The sequence below is a fragment of the Dinoponera quadriceps genome, unplaced genomic scaffold (assembly GCF_001313825.1).
Source record: "Dinoponera quadriceps isolate SergipeBrazil2010 unplaced genomic scaffold, ASM131382v1 scaffold823, whole genome shotgun sequence".
NCBI lineage: Eukaryota > Metazoa > Arthropoda > Insecta > Hymenoptera > Formicidae > Dinoponera > Dinoponera quadriceps.
In genome coordinates, this window is record NW_014555144.1 from 175,165 (window position 1) to 190,715 (window position 15,551).

Sequence of the window (15,551 nt, forward strand, 5' to 3'; positions counted from 1 at the left end):
GGACGAATAAAAGGAATTTCACCAACCGTTCGGTTGATGTTAGGAACGTCCGACATTCGAGTGCGTATCAATATTTGCAGCTCCTCGCAGATGCATTCGACACTAACTGTTCTCTCGTCGCAAGTCATCGTATTTTATTTTCGAAGTATCGCGGTCGCGTATAGTTAGCGTCATGTGTATCATTCCTTGGACGAAAAATTATACAATTTTCAATCTTACAGGCTTATGTATATATATTATAAGGCATGAGGTTAAAAATTGCACAAGCAACTTTAGTTATTAAATTATATAACGGTAGGATCATAATGGCTCGAATTATAATAACTTCGACCTTTACGTGTACGTTTTGCGAAAGGTTAAAATTAATGTAATAATTTAAAAGGTTGCAATTTAGGAAATGATGCAGCATGCACAAAATATGAAGTTAATATACGCCGATCGTATTCATATTTCATATTTCATACTTCGTATTTTGTACTTGAATATAAAGGAGGAGGTAATAGTAATAGCGATAACAATTCTCCGTTAATACATAAAATTACGCGCTCATTTGCAAGATATGACGTATTGCAACGTATTACAGGGAAAAAAATTCTCTCTTGCGTGCCAACGGAATTCGATAGAAGAATATTGTTGAAATGAATACTTCATACATTTGTTCCCATTACTGACGGCTACCGATAACATAATTATTTAAATACAAATTCATTCGTTTAAGTAGAACAAACACACTTGCTTTCATGGAGGAAAAAAATGTATATTTGCCCGTCTAAAAAAAAAACATTTCCTTTCAGTGTGACAATATATTAAGTATAAATGAGAAAAATGTTATTAATCGACTTGTAAATTCTTGATTAAGTCTCGAATGGAGAAAACGGCAGTAACTTTATTAAGGAGCGCTATAATGCTCCTTGGATGCTACAAATGAGAAGTTATTAGTGAGACGACGTAAAATTTAAATGTCGACTCAGATCTCAGACTTCTCTCTCTCAGCGTTTGCTCGCACAAGCAAGGCGATATCGATACGGTATAAATGCCGTATTTCTCACACGGCGAAAGGAGAAAATAGTTTTAATGTCGCGTGGTATTAAAACGTTTTGCGTGATATCGGTACTTTCGAGCTCGTTACCGTTATTTGCGTCCGCGAGAGCGATTAATTTGCAGAAAAAAAAATGAGCGCGATCCGGCGTGTAACGTGTATGTTATTGCGACGCGATTCTCCTCCCCGCGGAGGATCCTCTCAATTCCACTCTAATAAGCAGGACAAGACCGTTGAAGAAAGTGTGCCGAACGTGAGGTCCGCTGTGCCGCGACAAATGGAGTAATTTAAAGAGCGTCACAGCCAGAAGAAAAAAGACACGCGTTGTTGATCCGTACGTGCATCACCGGCGATGCGTCGATCTTACCGCGAGCGATTCGAAGTTCGTAACGGGGAAAATGCCGACGGAGAAGCCGCGAGAGGACACGCACTCTGGGATATTCGAGCTGAGAACCGAGTGGGCGTTCTGGGATTTTGGGATCAAATTCATCGTCTCGTCTCGACGAGGCGAAAATCGCCAGATGCTCGAAATTCCCGCGATTAATCGGCGTTCAAAAATGTAGGCGCTTTGACGAAGCAGGTATCAAGAAAAAGAGAAAGAGAGAATAAATGACACGAGTACGTTCCTCTCGCTTCGACTGTCTTAAACCCCGATTGCATGCTTACAGGAGATTTGCAAAATATTATTAACGAATATTAATTCGATGGTGGCTTCCGAGTTGGCGTTCCGCGCCTTTCGAGAATTTGTATCCGACGTTTTGTGAACGTTTCAGTTCACTTCTTCAGGATGAGGATAGACTTGAAACTGTTGAGGTTGTTTTCACGTCAGTTTCAGGTCGATCCTCATCCCGAAGAAGCGAACTGAAATGTTCGTGAAACGTGCCAGATCTTCGAAAGGACGCGGCTGCCACAACTCGGAAGCCACATCAAGTGTTTGTCCACACCGAGAAGATTCAAAATTTCAGAACGAATATTAACGATTAATCTTCTTTAGATTGACGTCAAGTGTAGTAAACTGGATGAAGGAACCGTATGATTTTCGTGATTCGATCCAGATTCCTCAGCGAGAAATCGCGATTATCTTCGTTTCCTTGATAATGACCGTGCGAAATGAATGAGCACATATCCGCTCCGCGAATGGGCTAATTTAAGGCTTTCAGTCGGCCGTACGACTGACGTTGCAGTTTTCGCAACTGCGGCCGATTTGGCAGTGACTCCGAAAATATCAATCAAATATACCGATCAGATGTCGAAATCGTCTTTCGACGTTGAGCTCGGAGATTTTCTTGAGTCCGTTGGATAAATATTGTGTGCTTCGTCGACTTCAAACGGCATCTTAAAGTCTCCTCTACATATGATGATGATGCGTTGATGGATCGCGTGTAGATCAGTAATTACAGAACAAAGAAAATAATAAGGCACGAGGCGAATCGGTATGAATTATTAGGGAATTCTTTCCTGATTGACGATAAAATTCAAGACGCGTCCCGTAATGAACGATTACCACGGATCGGGCGGAATAAAAAGTCGCGATAACAAGATCAAAAGTGACAATGAGGAAATAATCGAAGCACGGTCGGAAAGCGAGTCCCTCGGTCATTTTCTCGTCACTTCGTTTCGACGTCATCGTGGTTGTCCGTTCCGTTTGGGATCGGCACGTAACATCCGCGGTATCTCGCGAGAACATCACGAGAACGATGGCGATTGATGTTCCCGGGAGTCGATATTGAAATTCTACGCAAGTCCGAAGTGAAAAGAAGGGAAATGATTTCCCGTTTGTAGCGTCAAAGAAGCCTGCTGTGGTTACTGCATCATAAATCGGTTAGCAGCATAGAGCACTTCGATGCTACGAACGAGAAGCCGTTTTCTACAGATTTTGGATTTAATGTAAAGCGTGCGGCAAATCGGCCGTTGAAAGCTACGATCAGCTACCCCTCCTCTGTCAAAAGCTTGCCTTGGAAAGTCCGCCCTGCTTGAATCTTCAGCCGGGGGAAATTCTTCGAAGAAAATTCCCTTCGCATTCTCCTCAGTGATACCTCTTCGAAAAATCGCCATAGCGTGATCACGTCGGGACTGGCCGCGTCGAACGATCGCGTGATCTCGCGTGTACCGGTTGACACGGACTTGAACTTGGCCGATTCACTTGGCCGTGATGCGTGCCCGAATAGGAGATTTCTCAGGTTTATTATACGACAGCTGATCGTTATGTTCCGTACACGGCGAGCCGGCCAGCGGAACGTACGAAACTGCAACGTGTAACGATAGTCAGCATTGTAACAAGTACTCGGTGCTCGGAAGTCACTATCAAGTGTACATTGTTAACGAGTCTTTCCTTAATTATGCTCGTTCGATAAGGTCACGCGCTAATATCACATGCGTTCTTTCAAATATATTCCACGGCTCGCTATCGTACTTATTAATGCTATATTTGTGTATCAGTTGATTTGATAGAGATGCACAGATAATAGAAAGAAGTGTAATAATGTTTGAATATGTATATGTATCTCGAGTATTACCATGAATTGTGAATTTTTCACCGTACTTTCGAAACAAAATGACCTACAGTTTTGTAATTTGTGCATAATGTCTGCATGAAGCATTAATATTACATGAGTCTTTAATATTATAGTAACTTTTCGTATTAAGATCTCGTTTTTATTGAATTTAAATCTAAATCTAATTTAAGTCCATTTTTGTTGTATTTGAAAGATATTAAAAATAACACGCTAATTCCGAAGAACGCATATAATACGTATCAACTTGAGTTGCAAATATCTCAGCTCTCGAAGAATAAGCCTTTCTCTAATTGCGCGAACAGCTAGATATTATTTCAACACGTACATAGTGAGGTTCCGTTAAATTCTCTTAAAATTCATTTCGTTTGGCAACCTTCTTAAGTGACCTCTTTGAAAGTTTTTACACACCTCGAGTTTGCTCGGACGTAAACGTACACGCACAGTACAATAAGTAGACACCCGCATGAAAGATCTTCTTCCTCTTTTGCTTCTTCTTCTTTTATTTCGTCAGTATATGGCTTTGACGGCCGGTTAAGGTCTCAGCTTAACGGCATTCTACGATTTCGAACGATCGCAATTTGCGTATTGCGTAAACTATAATGGAAGAAAATTTCGCGGGTCGTTAACGAACCGAGCACGTGTTCACGTCCTGGCCGTTGTACACATCTGAACTTCGCGCGAATGAAAGATAACGTGGCGGTATGGAGACTCGACAGTTCGAACCTGTGATGTTCGAAGGAATGAAGAAGAGAATTCCGGCGCGCACGAGCATCGGAGGACGACGAATGACGATAATTCGGCGATGGAATCGACGCGGCACTCGACTGCCGCGTTGATTTTCGCTGACTGCATGAAAGCCTAACCGATGATTGAATTACCAAGAACACGGTAAATAAATGTAACTGGAGCATCCTCTACTCTCTCGTTTCATCGTTCCGTAACTCTGTCGGTTATATAATCGATTTTTCAAATGCACACAGTAGAAGATTGTGTGTTACTTAACGAAGCCCACCCAAATTTTTGTGTGTTAATTAACACGGTGAATATTTGGGAAAGTAGTGTTTTACCCAAGGTGAATATGTTAATTTAACATATTTGCGGATCTTTTACATAAATATTCCCAATGTTGAAGTAACACCAAAATTTAGGCGGGCTATTTGTAACATAAAATTTAGAACCAATGGGCTCTTATCGCCCTTTATTACTGTTATTTAATTTAGTGCCAATTAAATTGTTATTATTACTGTAATATTATATATTATTATTATACGTTCATAATATTATTGTTGAGCGAAGAAGATTTACGTCTCAGACAGCAGAATAGGCAGCAGAAAATTCTAAAAATGTCTAAATAACGTCTGAAAAAGTAGAATGTCTCTTAGATGTTTTTAAGACGTCGATGAGAATAAAATAACGGCCGCTGAGAGCCGATCGCGCGGTATTAGGTGCGGTAATATATCAACTTCTTAACGAAAGGAGATAAAATTGTTTGACAACGCACGTGACAATGGGGCAGATCGGAATTTCAACATACGTGATGTTTAACCTGTACTCGGGCAAGTTATGTTTATAATGCAGCCGTACAAGGTTGAAAATATTTCTTGAAAATATCTTAAGTACATTAAGTGTTCGCAGTCTCTCGGTTTTTCGTGAAAAGCATAATAAAACGAAGAAAGCGTGAAATTTCAGATATAATCCAAAAAGTATGAATATCATTTAATATACATGGGAACAAAAATTTCGACCGAATTCACTTGACAATAAACAAACCAAACGCGTTTTAGTCGAAGGTAATATAATCTCTGGCTCTTCCAAACTAAATTCGATTCTTCTATTATAAGTTAATCGTCAAGTAAATTCAACGAAACTCCTCTTCTGTTTCACAAGAGAAATGGAATCCGGAATCTGTTTATTCGGATAAGAGTCAAAGCGTCTTTCAAAAGACGCTATCTCACTTGCAAAAGAATTTTTTAAGAAAAAGAATAGCGTCTTTTAAAAGTCGTCTTGCCTTATCCGAACGAGAGCAGATCTTTCAAAAGACGCTATTTTACTTTCAAAAGGATTTTTTTCTTTCAAGGCTCCGGAGTAGCCGCTACGACTGTTCATGTTTAATCTCCATGTCCATGTTTAATATCAGAAATACATTCCAAGATTTTTTGCGTTATACATTCAAATGACAAGATATATCCACAAAATAATGAATTAATTTGACACGGGATTTTATTTTCCAGCCTTTTCCTCACGATTTTGTTAATGTTAATTTTACGACTACTTATTGATTGTTCAAGTAAAAGACAAGTGTTCGTCCAATTTTACAAGTTCGCTGAATCGATCACAAGAGTCATTTTGTGGATCTTTTAGTTTGAAAATATATAATGCCAAAAATTTTGGCATGCGTTTTCTCGCTTCTGTGTCATTAAATAAGAATAGTCGTAACGATTACTCCGGAGCCTTAAAGTCTTCTAAAAGATTGAGCACAGAAAAAAGGTGCTGTTGTATCAATAGAATTGGTCGGCAGTACTGTAATCAGAGTAAATCTTCTCCATTCAATAGCAATGTTGCGGGAACTAATGCTTGAGTTATCGAAATATGTGCGATGTTTAAATTATCAGTTATTAATACATCATAATAATTTAATATACTAATATATTAAATAATATTATCGTTGAATGAAAAAGATTTATTTCAATAACAACGCTATTGGTTAATTCTATTAACACCTATTAAGAGCCTTTTTCTTTCATGTATTCTTTGATCCTACTTGCTTATGCTGCTGTTCCAAATTTGACCTTACTTGCTTATGCTGTTGTTCCGAGCAGATGACAAACATGTTTCTTCTTACGTACGAGACTGAAGACGATTGAATCAAACTAGTCACGCGAAATCGACAGCGAATCAAGAAGAATCGACGTCAACACGGAAAAAAAATAACCTCGCCGGCGTGATTGAATTTTTATTGTTTTTTTGTTGGTCGAATGAAAACCCGGTTGTAAGAACAGAAAAGATGTACACTGAGAAAATATCGCAGTGAAAATTACCGGACAAATTTTCTAATGCTGGACCATGTAACCGGAATTGTAACTGAAATTATCACGTGTGTTGTAATCTTTAGCGATGCGTACAACGAAATGTGTCACTAAAGATTGCCACACACGTGACAATTTCAGTCATAATTCCGATACGGGTCCGGTGTTGCAAAATTTCGTGGCGAGTTTTTCCACAACTTTTTCTCCGTGCAAGAGTTTCCTAGATGGTCAATTGCCCCAATCGTGCCGACCGAGTTTTAACGCGGCTGAATGTTCTCAGCGTTCTGAATGTTCTTTAGTGCACGCACGAATGTTCTCTATCGCGAAGATATCATCTTTTCTCGCCACTGACTTTCCATCCGATCCCGACAAAGTGAAAATTTTCTGTGTGTGCCACGGTCCCCCCTCCCTCCAAATTTTTGTGTTATATCAACAAAATTAATTTAACGTATATATTTATATACTTCTTAACATATTTCTCACGTTGAAGTAACGTGGAAATTCCGGCTGGACCGCACAAAATCTTTTCAACTCTGTGTATATTCGGTCGCGGGAAGTGAGATTTCTTTTCCCGGCGGACGAAAAGGAGAGAGAGAGAGAGAGAGAGAGAGAGAGAGATGAGACTTACGATACGGTCCGTTGACGGAGGAACACGTGGAGAGTTCCAAAATCGGAAGGTCTGCCTCAGGATCGTGCGAAGGGAGGAACTTGCTGTTGCCGAAGGACGATGACAGGCGAGGACAACGATGACGACGACGTCGACGACACGGGAGGCTCAGAGCGGTATTCGCGGACGACGGTGCTCCTGATGCCGTGCGCGGATGGATGGTCCGTCCTGACGGCGAGTTCACTACGAAATACGGAGATGCTGGAGCGTATGTCCCACTTATTGGCTTCGTGACCGCCCCGGCGTAAAGCCTCCTTCAACGAAAGCCCCCGTCTTCTTGTACCATCACCGTGTGCTCGTCCCACCGGTCGTCCTGAAAAGCCAGCGGCGGTGGTTATTCTCGCGATGGGGGAGAGAGGAAATGTCGCGCAACGACGGCGGCGGCGGCGGCACAAAAACCGAAAGTAAAATGCTCTACTGCTTTTTCAAAATCGATTGTCATCCGTCTATTCACATTCGCTCGATTTTCCCATGCTCTCGATTGTATACAGTCCATTCGCATTCGTTTGATTTTCCCATGCTCTCAATTATATACAGTCAACAACTATCTGACAATACCGGCGATTGACAAACCGCGGTCTCTCTCTCTCTCTCTCTCTCTCTTTTTCTCACTTAGAAATACTGTGGTCGCGCGTGCAGCATGCAAATCGCTCGCGTTACATTGCGTTACGTTCTCTCTCTCTCTCTCTCTCTCTCTCTCTCTCTCTCTCTCTCTCTCTCTTGTATCTCTTCCCATCCGTTTTAATTCGCGTTATCATTACGTAAATATAACGAGACAGACTCGCGGCATGAATCGAAAATTGAGCAAGCGGGACCGCACACGCACGACGAGTTTACCCTTTTCGGCGGGAATACCGACACCCCGCCTCTGCCCTCGTCACACAGAAAGTGAGGACTTTTTTGCTTTTTGCTGGTTTTACCTCTCGCGAGAGAAGTGTGTATGTGTGTGTGTGTTGTACTTGTCGCACTGTGCAAACCTCGATACTCTGTATGGCTGTTGAGACGAGGAACGCGGAATGCTTTTTCGATGACCTCGTAAAATTGTTAATCGCTCTGCTCGACCTAGTTAATGCCGGTTAAAGGAGTCGCGGATATTCGGAGCGATCGTCAAATTTACGACGACGACGATGAGGAGGAAGAGGACGACACGACTAATGCGACGATAAACCGCTCGTGGAAAAAGAAAATCGCTTTTCTACTGGTCTTCCTTCGTATCAACCGCCTGCTCCACATTGTTCGACATACGAGTCGAACGGAGTTTCGCTGTGCAGCAGTACCGTAAGCTCGTTACTGTTTTCAGAAAAAAAAAAAGAGGCAGTTGCTTCGATGAAGTCGGCGGTCACCCTCGTTTAAACGAGTAACCGCGTCCACCGAACGAATTACTGCATCTTACGTTGGTCCACAGTCGCCAATAAACTCGCGATCGTTGAATCGATCGACAGCTCATCAGTTGCACTGAGAAAAAGATTTCTTTGGATTTAGTAGATTTTATCGCATCCTGCGGTTTCTGCAGGCAGGTCCGCCGCGAGTTCCCGAATAAATCTACCGGGGACTCCGCTATGTTGCGAGCTGAAATCGCTGGAACGTCGCTGAGATGTTTAACCTTTTCGCTCTACAGCACGCAGATTCGACCGCATGAAACGTTAATATTCACGTGTCAGTCACGGGAGCCTCGGTGACAGAAACAAGGCCACACGGCTAGTTTCACCTAAATTATGCACTATAAGGAACTTAAAAGGTATATGAGATAAATTTGAGAAGCGAGCTTACAAAAGATAAGCGATGGTGATTAATGAGGACCCTTCTTTCGTTTTGGAGCCGTGTTTCTACATGGATACCCTACGGCCGAATATATTCGACTTTCGCGAGCAACGAGCAGTTTCGCAGGCCGTCGATAAAGTCAACGTCTCAATAGCTTGGTATTTAAGATCACATAATTTGGAAAAGTATATAGATATTATACAGACGATATTGAACAATCCGATCCGTATGATAAGTTGAAAGCTGGAGTATAAAAATTACGCCAAGTGATTTTGTCGGATTAATGTTACATCCGAATAACCGATTTAAAACCGTATAACTTAAAACCGTATGTCCGTTCTTTCAACAAAATCCGAATAATCGGATAACCGATCGAACTAATTAATCACTCAATATGGTTGATCACAATATTTGAATAACCGAGAAAGTTCGATTAACCAGTTAACCGTTCGATTTTTTAAACTGTGTAGAGGAAGATAAATAGATTGGATCATCTATAAGATTTATTGTGCATATACGACGACGACGTTGTCATCTCCACTCCTCTTTTCTTTTCACCTTACTCTTTTCTTGGCAAATCCACCTTCGAGTCACGTTATAACAGTCGTCGTAATGTTATTGTAAATAATTGAAGTGGCACTGTGTGGAGTAGAATTGCAATTCTTTAATCGAATTCTTGGTTGCATTTTAATCAAGAATTAAAATTTCAATTTTTAATTGTGAAAATTCAATTGAAAGTAGAAATTTTAATTTTTAAATCTGGATTTTTCATTTAAGAATTAAAATTTTAGCCGAAAGCCAAATTTTCCAATTATGAATTAAAAGACTAATTCTCAATTGGATTTTTTTAAATTCAGAATTAAAATTTTAATTTAATCTCAATATTGGAAATTGAGGTGCGATTTCTCAATTGAATTTTTCCGATCGAGAATTATAATTCAGTTGAAAGTTACACTTCCAATTCTCAATTGGATTGTTTTAGTTAACGATCAACGGTTAATCGTATTTTTCAGACTATTGTAATTAAGCGAACTGATTGGTTATCTCGACTCGAACGGTTATCATATAACGGTATTTTCTAATTAAGCTCGAGTTCGAAAAAAATCGGACACCCTGAAACTTTTCTGAATTCAACTAATTAAAAACGTTGAACTTGTTACAAGCCCGTTAATCAATACAGTGGTTTATTAGTTTTAATGAATGTTGGATGCGAAGAAAAGAGTTTTTGGATTACTTCAATAATAATTTTAAGTTATTGGTACAACAGATTTGTCGTATATTTATCAAATGTTATCCAATAAAATAGAGCACGAGATTGTCCTGTTTCGAAGGATGATTAATAATTTTTATAAATAAAATGAATAACAGTGGTATTTTCTTAGACATTTAACGAGAAGAATTTCCTCTTTTTCTCTTGCTATAACCGAACTTTCTACCGAGGATTTACTAGAAAAATGACAAATCTTTTGCGTCACCAATCTGATAAAGATATTGTCAAGCGTATCAGTGAATCAATCAATATCCGGACAACTCAAGGCTTCTCCTGTGATTACTCAACTTTCTCGACACTCCCGATTACCCAATTCTGAACATACGAAACTGAATATATGAAAAGGATTATCATGCAAATAAAATTATTATATTGAATATTTATGACCATTCTATACTCCAGTGATCACAAGAATTTATAATTGTCACCATTTTACACACTGTACATTTAACAAATGAAATTTCTTTCGGAAAAAAGTATTTCCAATTAATTCGCACTTGATTCAGATAACGTTGGCTTACAATAACGCGAAATATTGCACGGACGGCTGAGAGAGAAAAATAAAAAAAAACCAAATAAATATCAAAATTAATATATTAATAATAATAAATAAATAGATATTCGACTGAGCTGTTCGTGAATCAGTTTCGAGTTACGAATTAAAATTATCGCGAGTCGTAAATTTTATTTTCCGTTTCTCAGACATTTTCTCTCCCTCAGAAGACGCACGAATTATTATCAGAGCGAAGTAACGGCTCGAGTATGGCGAGGAGTCCGCGATTTCGGAATGGAATATTCAAGGCGCGCGTGCGCGAAGAACGCCGCCGCAGTATGCGAGCGCGCGGACTTTCGAATGAATCCCTTCCTCCGAGCTGCGACGAATCGCGTCTTCCCGTATTCACCGTCGTTTCGCAGTTCGACGAAAACGAAAATCGCACGCGATACCGTAGTTTCGCGAAGTAGTTAACGGCACGTTTACGAGTGACGATCAGCGGACTCCTTTGCGCCGGCCAACATTATAATTTGGTTCGCGGGGCAACGAATGTCGCCGTTCCACGGCCTCCTCGCCCACCGGCGCGGAGAAGAAACCATCGGTGGAGAAAAATATCGGCTGAGAACGTAAATTTCTTATGCGAGATGAATCTTTCGCGATTCCGCGAATCTCCGTTCCCATATATCTAATTTTAATTTCTTCCGGTAGCGGTCGGCTTTTTTCTAAAAAAAAAGAGGGTGGAGCGCGAGTCGAGCGAGCGGTCGCAGAGTTTTGTTGCGCGTCCCGCATGCGTCGAAATGGCACACCGAGAGAAAAAAATATTTGAGGACACTAAATAAAGATATCAAAATTAATATTAATAGATAAGTAAATATTCGACAAGGAGACTCCGTTCGTGAATCAGTCCCGAGTTACGAATTAAACGAAATTATCGTAAAGTCGTAAATTTTATATCTTGCTTCTTTTGATTCTTCTGAGTTGTGATTTTAAGTGCAATTAATATTTCCTGCACGTTAACGTGTTAGATAACTGAAGAATCGTGCGTGTCAAGATATAAGTTTGCTCTTTATCGTGTGTCGCGGGTGACAGCGCAATATTTTCTCAACACTTTTTCTCACACTTTTTGCGAATGAGGCTCAACAAATCTTTCCGCTACATCAAAGAGCGTAAGGATCGTAGGGATTCTTTCGACGTTACGATAAAATTCAGGCCGTAAGTTCCGGCAAAGAGAATTCCACGCTTTAGGCTTCGTTCGTTAATTACACGATGTAATATGTGTTGTACCCTGAAAGAAAAATACAATTATTTTTCTGCACAGCGGCCCTTTTCTTTATTTTAACCGCAAAAATAGTAGCAGCAACATGCACGTAAACTTGTTTGATTACGTGTGTCACTAACACCGTAGGTAACACTTACTGAAAAACTAGTTCTCTCGATTGTTTTTGCGGTTGAAATGAAAAAAAAAGGATATCCCTGGAAATAATTATATCTTTCTCTCAGTGTAGTATTTTATGTAGTAATCTTTTATATGGTATATATTTAAAATTCTGCTTGCAGACTCCGATCACAGCAGCTCCGGGGGACTCGAAATGGCAATCGACTCTTGGACCGCCCTGTATTATCTTCGCAGGGCGAAGTTCGAAGTGATGTTGAGAGTGTCGATATCGGGACCGAAGTGGAACGGAAAACGACGGCGTCAAAATGTCGAGGAAATGAGAATCGGAAAATGAGTTTTTACAGTCATTTCCTCGGTCATTCTAACGGTATTTTAACGTCGTTCCGACGTCATCGTCACTTTCCGTTCTACTTAAGTGGGAACTTCCCCGAGTGTCGCGTCCGCAAATACTGTGTCGTAATGATAATCTGTTGCAGAGCGTGCGAAGCGCAAAGAGGCACGACACCTGATGATTTGGCGTGTCTTCGAAGAGACAATAGAGACACCGTATTTCGTCTCTGTTTGACTTGTGCACATATCTTGCCCGGCCGCGCCGAAAAAGTAGTCGTCGTCGTCGTCGCCACGTCGTCGGCAAAGCGCGCAATGTTGCGACCAAGTGATAACGAGGTTTCACGTTCCTCCACGTCAAACATTTGTTGCGCATAAATTGCGAGTGCATCGGCCAATATTGAACTAGACGAGAAAGATGGTTCGCGGAATCTCGTCAAGGCGACGCTTTCCGGTTCGCGATCGCGTTTCTTTCTCCTTCTCCACCTCCTCCTCGCCCCCCTTCCCTTTCTTCTTCTTCTTTTAAATCCACTTTGAGCGACCTGCGCGACAAATTCGCGAACGAGAATTCTGAGCAGGAAGTCGACGCGAGTGACTGAATTCGAACCGCGACAAGATGCGCACGAGATGCGCACGAAGCCCGCGTGTGCAGTGAGAAACGTGAGCGATAAGCTAATTGACCAACACAGTTGATTATTTTCCCGACTGTCCGCGAACGCTACGACCGTGGTCGGTCAGTTCGCTTGCTGCTTACGTTTCACCGCTTACACGCGCGCGGATTGCCGTAAACACAATACGTAATTTAGGCTGAGAAGAGTCCGAATCAATTTTAACTTCGCTTTTAAGCCTTCGATTCAACACGGGACAAAATTAGTCTTAAAATGAAGAATAGATATTCTCACAATTTTAACAGTTAAGACAGCGAAAACGGACATTTAAAACGTCATCAGGGTCAAAGTAGGAGTTATTAGAATTGAAACTGAACCGTATTTTACCACCTTAGCCCCACCATATGTCGTAGAATTCAAGGTTTAACATAGGGCCGAAATTTCGGGCAGAATCCTTCTCTCAGTGCACGTAACACGTACGCGACCGATCCACCTGCGGTGGACCCTTACCAGCCGCTGTTGACCTCAGGGAACACGTAACGCGGCAAGAAAGTAATAATCTGATAAGCAAAACCCGCGATAATGTGGTCGCGCGTGACGTCCATTATCAACTCGCCGTCGGCGGACGACGGGAAACCGCAGCAAAAGTCCGAACCTGGCGAACGACGAAACGGACGAACGCAGCCCGTCGATGTCCGGGGAGGAAGGGGGAAGGGGTGGAAGCACGAGAGAGAAATGCCTCTGAAGAAGGAAATAGATGAAAAGGAAACGAAAAGCCTTCTCGAGAAGGAGACACCAGCGACGACGACGATCGGCGACGCGGAGGAGCCCCGGAAATCGCCAGCTTCTGCATCGCGTTATGATGCACCCGGCCCGACCGCGATCCCGAGGTCCTCGCACTGTCTCGCCGATCGGCGCCTGGCTCGCGGACGAATGCGCGCGTGCAAGCGTGCGTGCGTTCGTCCAGGCGCGCGTGTTCGAGCAGCGGCCGGAGAGAATTTTCGCCGGGTTCGGAAATACCGGACGGGAAAAGCGACGAAGACGGTGGCCGTACCAGGAGAGCGCCGGCCGGCCCGATCGATCCGCGACGCCACTACTGCCGTGCCCCGCCCACGTGGTTCACGGCGCGGGAGAGCACTCGGCCGCGAGCCGCGCCCAGTCGATAAGCGAGGAGGTTGAGACCCGGGCGTTCAAAATATGACACGTCGGCGAGCGGACGAAAGTAATTGTTTGCATCGTCGAGAGACCACCGCCGACGAGTTCGATGATGGCATGTCCTGTCGAGGTCTTGTCCCCAGAGTAATCCTTGATGCGAATCATTTTCCGACTTTTCCGAAAATGGGGGAAAAAATTGCGACATTTTTTTAGAAAAACGTAGGGAACATCGGGGAATGCGATATTTCAAACGTGTTTATCTCGACGTCTAGAGATTGAAACGTCGAGAAAACATTTTTCCATTTCTAGCGAGTATCTTCCAAACTATGAGATGTGAAGGTATTGTTTCGAATTGGTGTCGTTAAGAAATGAGGATTGTTCGCGCGGTCAAAGTTCCGGCGACTCTGCATGACATATACGAGTCGCTTTAAATTAATTTAAATCAATTAGAATTAGAAGTGGAATTAATTTACTGAACGAGTGAAAAGTCGAGGAATCTATGATTAAAAAAAATTATTAAGAGCTTTAATCGTAATATCAGCTTTTATCTCTAGTTTAAATATATTTATTTCTGTTGTGCGAACATTTTCAATTGCATATACGATTCTATATTAATTAATTACTCCCGCAGTTTTAACAACAATGATTAAATCTTTACAAATTGCTGCAGGTTACTCCAAAAGAAAAAAAAGGAATACATACAATATATGGGAATACAATCAAAATGAGAGGAATTTAAATCCATTTAATTTCATCGGTTAATTTAATTGACCAAATTTAATTACCCGTGATGTGAAAAGATACATCGAAGCAGATATCGCGACCTTAACTCTTCCTGTCGGTGCTGCCACGTACAATGTATTGTGAGAACGAATGCAAAGTGGCAGGAAATATTAAGGAAAAAATGACTGTTCGTTTTTTCCAATTGTCTGATTAAGTTAATACATGTTTATATTAGAATAATAATTTCTATATTGCAACCGTAACAATTCGTATCGCGCGATATACGGCTCGTACGTTTCTATCACCGAAATATTCGACGCGACACGTTGTTGACGGTTGCATATTGGCAGGCGACGATTTTCTTGCGAAAAAGAAAGATTCTTCTATTTTCTCTGTATCTCTCTCTCTCTCTCTCTTTCTCTAAATTTGTCGATTCTAGTTACTACGGTCAAGCTCAATTTTAACTCAATTTTTCCGTATCTGCGTTTAAATCAAATAAAAATCTGAAAATTAAATGTAAAATATAAGCGAAAGTGCTCAGTGCGATCGGAATATAAATGATTTATGTAC

The 15,551-nt window shown here is 41.4% G+C and overlaps 1 protein-coding gene across 2 annotated transcripts in view; it reads right to left on the reverse strand.

The window, feature by feature from the left end:
- Positions 1–15,551, reverse strand: part of LOC106743062 (acyl-CoA Delta(11) desaturase-like) — a 37,570-nt gene that overhangs the window by 16,732 nt on the left and 5,287 nt on the right. The window contains exons 1-2 of one of the 2 annotated variants that reach the window (XM_014616562.1): positions 14,158–14,869; positions 7,210–7,561 (exon numbers count right to left, since the gene is read on the reverse strand). The gene's annotated coding sequence lies outside the window, so the exon portion shown is untranslated. Of the gene's footprint in view, positions 1–7,209; positions 7,562–14,157; positions 14,870–15,551 lie in introns of those variants that run through there. The other variant, XM_014616561.1, reaches the window with a different exon arrangement.